The sequence below is a fragment of the Orussus abietinus genome, unplaced genomic scaffold, assembly GCF_000612105.2.
Source record: "Orussus abietinus isolate OABI.00-Male unplaced genomic scaffold, Oabi_2.0 scaffold7, whole genome shotgun sequence".
Lineage (NCBI taxonomy): Eukaryota > Metazoa > Arthropoda > Insecta > Hymenoptera > Orussidae > Orussus > Orussus abietinus.
In genome coordinates this window covers 2,352,486-2,362,167 of record NW_019394453.1, presented here as the reverse complement: position 1 = coordinate 2,362,167, position 9,682 = coordinate 2,352,486, and the positions used below count along the sequence as shown (strand labels likewise).

At 52.4% G+C, this 9,682-nt stretch overlaps 1 protein-coding gene across 2 annotated transcripts in view; it reads left to right on the top strand.

The window, feature by feature from the left end:
- Positions 1-641: 641 nt before the first annotated feature.
- LOC105704113 (putative uncharacterized protein DDB_G0271982) overlaps positions 642-9,682 on the top strand; it is a 287,296-nt gene continuing 278,255 nt past the window's right edge. Inside the window, exon 1 of one of the 2 annotated variants that reach the window (XM_012433061.1) lies at positions 642-2,371. The gene's annotated coding sequence lies outside the window, so the exon portion shown is untranslated. Of the gene's footprint in view, positions 2,372-4,046; positions 4,098-9,682 lie in introns of those variants that run through there. The other variant, XM_012433062.1, reaches the window with a different exon arrangement.

Here is a 9,682-nt window from a genome sequence, read left to right as displayed (position 1 = left end):
TTAGAGCGAGAGGTCGATTAATTCCCCCCCGCGAAGATTAATACTTAATAATTCCACGGCTCTTATAACTCGGAGTAGACTTACGTGCCCCATCTGTGAAACTATTAGCGATAACTGCGTATAAAATATCAAATTCTATTTTATCTAGGACGTATAATAAATAATGGAGAAGAATCAAATCTAATGGCACCATAAGCAAGAATACATATTTTCTTTTTACATATAATTTCATAAGAACCACGTTCTTCCTTAGGGCCTCCATGATCACGTGCTGAAGTTCTAAATGTTTTGTGCCTTCAGTCTGAAGAAAAGTTTTATAAATATTATGACATTTTTATATATGGAATAACCCTTTCATACCACCTTAATGGAAGGAATTTCGTATCTCCGTTTGGTTTTCCAAGTATTTTTCCTCAGTGTACCCATTAGGATGGTCTAACGATACCTTCGCATCGCATATCCGGATTCCCTGAGAATTTGACAACGACACGGCTTAAGGCGGTTCATTGAAAAAGTTGGCAAGTCAGGTCCGCGGGGTCCGCGGAGGCTGGCGCGGCGTTCGCGGAGGCGACGCGCGGCAGGCAGGCTCGAGGAGCGCGTACGGCCGGCCGAGTGCGGCAGTGCACGCCCGGCTGCCGACACAAGCGGACGGCGTACGTCGCTCCGAGCTAAGCGAGCGCGAGCACCCTTACCGAGCGCCGCGAGGAGTGACGAGTCGCGTGCGCGCGCGCGAGAGAGAGATAGAGAGAAGGAGCCCGGAACGGAAATTCGGGGCTTCGACTCGGCGACCCATTCGGTCCGTCCGCCTCTCCGGAACCGTCCATCCGTTTCCAGTGGTCGTCCGGTTACCACGGCGACACTAGCTAGGTCGGGACCGGTCGGTGGGACGGAGGAGCCCGCGCAGTCGGCGGTCAGCGGTCGAAGAAGACCGGCGCTCGGAGCCCGCTTAGGTGCGCGCGCAACCAGGGGTGGCGGACCGACGGAAAGTCACCGCGGTCGGTGTAAGGCGGGTGGCGCGCCAATCGGCCCTCCGGCCCAGGAGAAACGGCCCAGCGGAAAGTCGAGGCAACCCCTGAGGGTCGGCCGACCGAGTCGACCCGAGCCACGCGGCCACGTGACCTCTGATCGGGGGCGCGCATGCGCGGCAAGTGGCTGGCACCACGCGGGCCGCCGTGATCGTCGAGTCGCGCGCGAGGGACAGTCGGGAATGGAGTCGCGCTCCGCGACGACTCCGAGGCCGGGCTCGAGTCGCTGACGACGCCAATCGTTACTCGGGGCGCCGCGATTGGTCGGGCTCGCGCGACGAGGAGGAAGAGCCGCGTGTCGGCGCCGCGGCATCCGGCCATGCGGCACGCAGTCGAGGCGCCGGAGTCGGCCAGTGCGACCGCGAGCGCCACCTAACCTCGCTTTTTCCGCCGGGCGAGGATGCGCGACGCGACGCGCCCGTCGTTCTCGAGGAGTGTCGGTGACGAGCGGTCGTCGTCGATCGATCTGCCCACGTAACGAAGGGACAGAGACCCCGGCAAGAGATAACCGAGTACCGGGAGAAAATCCAAGGTGACCCCGAGGACGCCACCGATGTCGAGTGCCGGGTCGACGAGGGAACGCTCCGAAACGTGTTCATCCGCCACGCGAGGAAGTCCTCGCGCTTGACGAGCGAACAGGCGTCGACGAGGTCGAAACGGTTCCCTGGGAGTTGTCTTAGAGGTAAACAAAGAAGTTTCCTGGCCCTCGAGGGTCCCCGAGGTGCGACCTAGATGGAAGGACGTCCCGGGCGTCGCCAGGGTCGACGCGCCGGAGCCGTCCGCGAGGAGCGTTCGGGAGGCGTCGCGACGCGCCACGGAGGTGGTAACGCCTCTCGGTATCCCTCGAAGTCTCGATAAGACCTATCGAGACCTACCGAGACCTATCTCTAGGTGTCACGGTGCTTTTCTAAAGCCTGCGTCTGCCTTCTGCCGGCGATATTTTTTCCCAGAGGTTGCCCAGAGAGAGATAGAGGGAGACGGTGGTAGAGAGAGAGCGACCGTTCCGGGAGGAGCAACGCCGATCGCGAAGGGAGGAGGCGGCCCGGAGAGGGAGCGCGCCAGAGTGAGAGGCGCCGAGCCTAGCGGCGAGGGAGGGAGCGAGACCGAGCGAGAGGCGGCGCGAGCCAGGAAAGTGAATCGCGCCCGAAGGGATCGGACTTGCGGCGAGCGGCCAACCCGCCGCGTATCGTCGCGCCGAGACACCGCGCGGTCCGGTACATGCGTGAGAAAACCCTTCCGCGATTGTGTTCCGAGATGTGAGTAGTGTGCCTCTCTCAGTGCCGCCGGGAACCTGTGCGAACGAGCCACGGTGATCGGAGGAGCGAGGCCCTTCGTCCTGACTTCCGGTATGTACGATTTTTTTAATCCGCCATTCGGGATCTTAGGATCCACGATCGACCGACGGCCGAGCGAGGAGAATCGCGTGACGTTCCAGTTTATCGAATATTCCGGAAATGTGGCTGCACTTTTATCATTACCACGATTTAAGATGTTACGAAAGGATCGTTCCGTGGATGTCGATTTATAAAAATATCTAGGAAATTTATTTACAAACTGGGTGCGCCGAATCGGTGGTCACCTCGGCACGTGATTGTGATTATGGAGACTCTGAGGAAGAACGCGGTGCTCGTGAAACCTCAATTTTGTGTGAGAAATTGTTTTTTTTTTTATTTATCTAGGATCAGAGCCGAGAATACGTATTTTTTTTTAGAAAAATTCAATTTCACCAGCATCGCGGCTTTCTTTGGGGCTTTTATAATTACGTGCTGGAGTTTGAAATGATTAGGTGCACATAGTTTGGAGAAAAGTATGTATGGAATGACACCTTAAGGTGTTGCAAGAGGATCATTTTATATATATCGAACCACACACTGGTGTCATTTTCATTTTTTTCAATCATCGGAAGGAAAAAGTCATTCGTTCTCGCGCTTTCCGCATCCGGAAACGCGCGCACCTCTCGCGGGACCCGTCCCGCGATTGATCCGCCGCAAGGGGGCCGTAAATTTCCGACGCTCGGTACGGGAAATTTAATTACGATGAATTATTAGGGAAACATCCAACGGACGATCCGGAGCCGGAAAGTTGGCCGTCGGGGATGCGGTGGTTTTTCCACGTTTCTTCTTTTTTTTCTCTCCCCCTTTTTTTTTTGTTCCTCCTTTCCCCCGACAAGGGAAAGCCAATTTCGCCCTCGACGACCGCCTTCGGACATTGATCCAATTCCACTAGCTGCACCGAGGATCGATACCCGCGGGGTATACATGTACACCCTATCTGCACCTTTCCGCATTTTCCATCGTTTTTTCCCTTTTTTTTTTCCTCTTCCTTTCCCTTTCATAACTTAGACGAGCTCTCACCCGCTCAATCTGTCGCCGCGTCGGGGCGGAATTTCCGCGCGCGGTTTCATACTGGGTAATAATGGAAAGGGGAGTAATATAGGAAATTAAGGAGAAGCGCCGCCCGAACGCTGAATATTCAAGGTGGACCTTAATTTACGAGCGACGAGGGACGAGGGAGAGCACCCGAAAACCCGCAGGAACGGCCGCTTAATTTGCGGCCGCGGTCCTTCCCCCGATTCGGCCCACCGCGGAAAATATAACGAGGCGTCCCGGCGACGCCGCGTATACGCGCATAATTTTCCCATAAGGGGGGAGGATGCAGTTATTGCACTTGCGGACGGCCCACGGGTTCGTATAATTGTCGGGTTTACGAGGGACAGAGCGACAAAGCCGAGCCGCGCGCGGCTTACTTGGCGGCTATGCGGAAAGACCGCGATACACCGGGACGGAAAAAAGAATTCAGGGAACCGGGGAAATATTTCATTGAATAGTACTTATGAAATATTTTATTACCCCTTTCAGCGGCGTGGACCCATGAGTGCGTCCGATGGTCCAATATTGCTTGTACGTCCTGATGAAATTCGCCCATACGCCGGAAGGGCTTACCCCTGAAAGGGTTAAGTGGTGGTGAATCTCGCATCCGAAGGGTCGATCCTTCATGAAACTTTTCACCTAACTGGGTGCACTAGTTTCAAACTTTACAACGTGCATATATGGAAACGTTACAGGAAATTATGTAAGTGTCTAAATAAATTTGTTAAGAAATTGAAATTTCACCGGTGTCAGGACCTTCCATATGGTTTCTGTGTTTATGTTGAAAAGTTTTTAATGAATCCGGTATTGTCGGCTTGGGGACAATTTTTATCAATGTTCTCACGTTTTGGTACGGAAGGGCATTTTCATATCACCTTAAGGGTCGGGTTGATAATCGAGACTTTTCAAGCCTTTCCTCTACCTTCGACCACCTGTACGCCACGAGGCGGCGATGCGTTTATCCGCGTCAGGTCAGCTGGCTCGCAGGTGAGATTGCGGGGCAGGTGAGGTCCTGGTCGGATGCTGTGTCGCGAGATAATGGCGATAAGACGCCGCGGTCGGCCCGAGGTATCCGGAAATGACTTTCCACGCCGGTTTTCGGTGGGTTCTTTCGGTTTTTAAGAAAGATCACGGAGAAACGCTCGAAGTGGAAGAACTTTACGGCCTGATAATCGCGGGTTATGAAAGGGGGCGAGGGAAGTGAAACTTCTTTCTCTTTCCTTTTCTTTTTTGGCAGGGAACTTTTCGAGATCATTCCAGGCTTAATGAGAGATGCCGGGAAGAAGTGATTAATGGCGTCGGTAAGGGTACATTGTTAATTGACGCGGGGCCCGATTTACTGCGAAAAATGAACGCTTGGCCCATTTACAGATTTACCCGGGAACTTTGGCAGGAATCTCGGATGATGTTTTTCGGTTCATTATTGAATAAAAATTAGATATCACTCGTTACACCGTGTTTCAGATTTTTAGTGTCGGAGAATATCCTCGAGATTATTCCGCGACGGCGATTGCGGTATTTTTCCTTTTGTTCCTCCCATCCGGTCCGGGAATACTTCAAAGCCCTGGTTTTCGCGGCCGCGCATTTCCATACGTCCGGACTTTACAGGGAATTTACATATACGGGATCATACCTCGACTCGCGGGTACTTTATAGTATTTTTCCTCTCTTCCCTCCCCCTCCGTTCTCTTCTCGCTTTAATATCGCCCGTGCAAAGGCGGAAGCCGCGGTACCGTATAACGTCGCGCAAACGGCACGGTCGCGTGTTCGCACATCCGGGGGGCCCCCTCTATTATCCCGAATTAATTTCCCGATTTGCTAGCTGTTGGGATTTGCGCGCACGCGCGGTGGAAGCTCCTCTCACGAATAATCGCCACTGTCTCGATCTGACTTTTCCGAAACTTCCTTGACGTGCCTTTCATGGGCGACAAGTCTCACTAGGGACGCGCACCTTATTGTCGCAAAATTCCTCGGGATGTTATTCTTTTATCCTTATTTTCTTGTTTCACGTAGAAATGCGAATTTGTTTTCCCGTTGCATGCGCGGAGGGGGCACCAACTCAGTGCTCGAGTGTTGCCGAAATCGGACATGCGAGTACGCGAGCGAGAGGAAAACATGTTTTGGGTTTCGATGAGGAGATGGTGTGTGGTGTACCCATTTCTTCTTGTGTTTCGTACCTTAGACACCGAAAAATCTCTCCTGAGCGGGATTCGAGCCCGAGAGACCACGTGGTACGAGTGGTGAGCGTAATCGCTGGGCTATCGAAGGAAGAACTGATATATATATGCTATCACCGCCACAATGTAATTCTTCGCGCAATGTTAAAAATTGCCGGTTCCGTCAAAAGGATCGAACCCTTGAATCCGTTTTTTCTTTTTGTTCTTGGTTTAGAGGGTCATTTCTTTACGACGCGATTCGACGACAGATTAATATCCGGGATGCAAATTACCCACTGTAGGAGGCGCATGGAGGCTACCGTGGTCGTTGATCGCGCCACCATATGACTCGGTCGCCTCCGTCGCATTCCTCGGAGATTTTTCGTAAGGACTTAACGACGTCGTGGCGTATTACGCTGACGGTCCCGGGGGTGAGGGGAGGGCCCCTGCGCGCGAACGTGTGCGCACATCAGACACCTGTTCCACGTCGGGGGGCATAATTCCACACGCGGTTGTCTAGGACGCGCGCAAAACCACGTGCCGATTCCGCGCGGCGTCCCGTTGGACGTGCCGAGCACCTTTGGACGCGTTTTTTGTTTTTTTTTTCGGCCCCCCTCCTCCGCAGCTCCGTTCTTTTCTCCCTCTTCGGGAGAGGTTTCTCAACGCCTTTTAACGGCCCTGGATAGTTAGGCTCTATGCTAATTGTGACGGCGGTCCGAGTGGTCAAGGAAAGTGTAGCTATACGCGTTGTCTCGTTAGAAGAATGTTAAGCACGCCTTTAGGCGGTTTAGGAGCTGCCTTAATTAGACGTTACTGCGCCGACCTAACGACGAATCGCCGCCCGTTGATGCCGCTTACGAGCCGCATCCGTCCGATCCGATGACACCGGGTTTCAAGGATCGATCGATTAACGATCGATGGGTAATCGATCGGGGGTGACGGGTTCTCTTCTCTTCTTTTTTTTTTTTTTTTACGTCTGACCGATGACTCGTTCGTCTTTAATCTCGTGTATATACGTGTTGATGATGGCGCTAACGATCGATTAATGATCGATTTTTAGCCCGTGGGGGGTGATGGGGTTTCCCCCCCTTTTTTTTATATATATTTATTGCGATAGTTCGATCGCCTTAAATTTCACATTTATATTGTGTGAGACTAATGACGATGACGTTACCGAACACTGGCATGTTTCGGTTGAAGAGCGATCTGTAGGCGATCGGAGCTGATCGGGTTTTCCCCTTTTCCACCCTGGTGCAGGGCGACCCCATGACTCGATCGCTTTAAATCCCACATATATTCGTGGCATGATGACGCGTGAGCCAAATGACGACGAAGGCATTGGCATGTACCGGCGCGCTTCTTCGGGCTTTCTATTCTCTTTACGGGTCCCTGTCAGCGCTCACCTACATTAACGAGCATGACCTCCGTGAGGAGGGAGGCTCTTAATGTCTGTCTCCCCTCTTTTTTTTTTCTTCTTCTCTCTTACCTCTTTCTCTCTAGGATTTGACGTTGCTCTCTTCGGGGTCTCTTAACGGTCCCGGAAAGGCCCGGCCGTACGGAACAAGGGGACCGAGGAAGAAGCTGCCGGTTTTTGGCTGCGGTCCTCTCGTGTCTTGTTATTCCTCTTTCGATTCCTTTTTTTTTCCCCCCCTTTTTTACCTCCTTTCCTTTATTCCTTTTCCTCCCGGAGCAAGACCTAGGAGGAGAGGTAACGTCTTCTGGTTTCGGGCAGGCCACTCTCTTTATGCGCATATTTATCCTCTCGAGCGGAGCTCTCGACCCGCGGCCGTCAAACTCCCGTGTACGTGCATGCGAGATTTCCGCCGCGGCCCCCGCGCGTAATCCGCTCGACGTGGAATCTCAAGTGGCACGATAATCCCGAGCTGTGACGACAATGTCTGGACAAAGTCTGTCCCGGACCGATCTGGAGGAAGACGTCCTCGTGGACGTTGCGAGGTACGCGATGTCGCCCTCGATAAAACTCCCGGATCGGCGGCCGGGGTCGCGTGTGTGTCGTGCTCGAGGATTTCCAGAATCTCGTGATTTTTCATTGGGATTTAAGAAAGGTATCTCCGGTCACGGTAGGCTATTCCGGTCGCTCTTCAAGAGTACATGAAATTCGAAGAAGTCATCGGGGATCTTGGCAGGAATGCGAAGTCGCGCTCGATCAAAGTTGCGGTTTCAAGTCCAGGCTCGGGTATATGCCATTTTGAGGATTTCCAAAATTTTGCAGTGCGATTTAAATAAAATAAATATCCGGTTGAAATCGGCGATTTCAATCGGGATTTTAATCAAATGATTTAAATTAGCTCGCGCCCTGACAAGACGTGTCGATAAACCGCGGGTCAACGTTTAAGCCTGTCTTAAATGTTCTACATGCATTTCATTCCTCGAACAATTCCATGCGTGGGGGAATAAGGTTCCCAAGTTGGACCGTATCATCTAAAAATATGTTCCTCGTATTCAAGCTAATCGATTTTCGTCGTATTCACCGTGGACAGGTGTAACTTATACATTCATTTAATTTGACAAATGGGAAAGAAAAAAAAAAGAAAATGCAACCATCAACTTTTCCTTCCGTTTTTACGTTTCTCGTCGAGGCGACATTTAATATAATATAATTAATATAATTATATTGATTCTATAATATCTAATTAATAATATAATATAATTATCGGGGATATTGGGACCGGGGAGATGTGCAGGTTTTAATGCGTGGCGGGTCGCGAGGGGCGAAGGACGTAGCTGTCAAAACGCCTGGCTGTCATTGGCCGGGTTGGCAGGGACGTCGGTTGCCGTCGACCTCTTGACACCGCGGCCAGATACGGCCGGCTCGGGCTCGCCTTCTATCTTGTCGCCTGTCGGACTGTTGACAGAGCCAGTGACACGCTTAATGGGATTATTTATGCCCCTAGAGGCGCTTAAACGGCCGCCCATCGTATCGCTTCATCTACCTGACGGCGCGTAGCATAATTATGTCGACACAGGTTGCGCGTCGCGCTCACGGAATCGGACGACAACGCCTAGGTGCTCGGCGGATTGTCCCCTGGATGGAGGGACACGATTTAATCGCCTCCCGGGGCCACCGGGTAGCTCCTGTCCGTGTACCGACTCAGAGAGCTGCTACTCGGAAATGGGCCGTCTCGTTTGCACGAAAGATCGCCCGCCGATCTCGTCCCCTCGGTACACCCGAGTTTAAGTGACGAGAGGGTCATTCTATCGAGACGTCGAAATATTGATAAAACTCATCCCCAAAATAGGTGCACCGAATCATCCGACACTTTAACATTAATCGTGGAGGTCCCAATGAAGGTCTTGAGACTCCCGAGATTTTATTAATCCAATGATAGAATTTTTTAGGGTTTTTCTCTTGGATAAATCAGACACGTAAATCCCATGATTAGGTGGAGAATCTTGGAGTTTTCGAGATAAGTTTATGTGGATATTTTGAGCTTTCGTAACACCTTAAGGAGATATGAAGGGTGGTGTTTGGGATTTTGAGCATTAAAATCCATGATTTTTTGGACGGATAACTCCTTGAGTCAGATGTATTCGCGTCTAGCAATGTCAGTGAGATCTCTTTTCCGAATTTTTTTGACACGGGGATGAGCAGCGCGGATGGGCGGTCTCCGTTATCAGAGGGCGCCGAGCTCGTTGCTCGATAAGGGACGCGCGCCGACTCCGCGGGTTTTAATATCCGGGGGAAGAAGCGCGGTCGATGGTTCGGCCGGATCTATGGCGAGCCTTTGGCACGGTTTTGTGAGTTATGCTCGGCTCGCGGAGCAAAAGCCCCCGGAGGCTCGGGCGAATGCTCGACCGCGAGCTTCGGGCTCCGGTATCGATCACCGGGCGATGTCGCGCCGCCATCGACTCGCGCAAATGCGGCAGGTCATGCGGCTGCTACGGGAATATCTGGCCCCTGCCGAGATTGCATCTTCCTCGGCGGCATGTCGCCTCAATAATTCGGTAGTCGAGGGGGTCGCCCCGTGCGTTTTTGTCGGCCCGGCGAGACCCAGTTTCCCTCATCCGGTTCGGCGGGGCAGGATGCGGTGAAATCGTACCCTAGGGTTGTTCATGGATTTCAATGCGAGAAATCCCGCGGAATCCGCTGAAACATTGCCATGATTTTAAG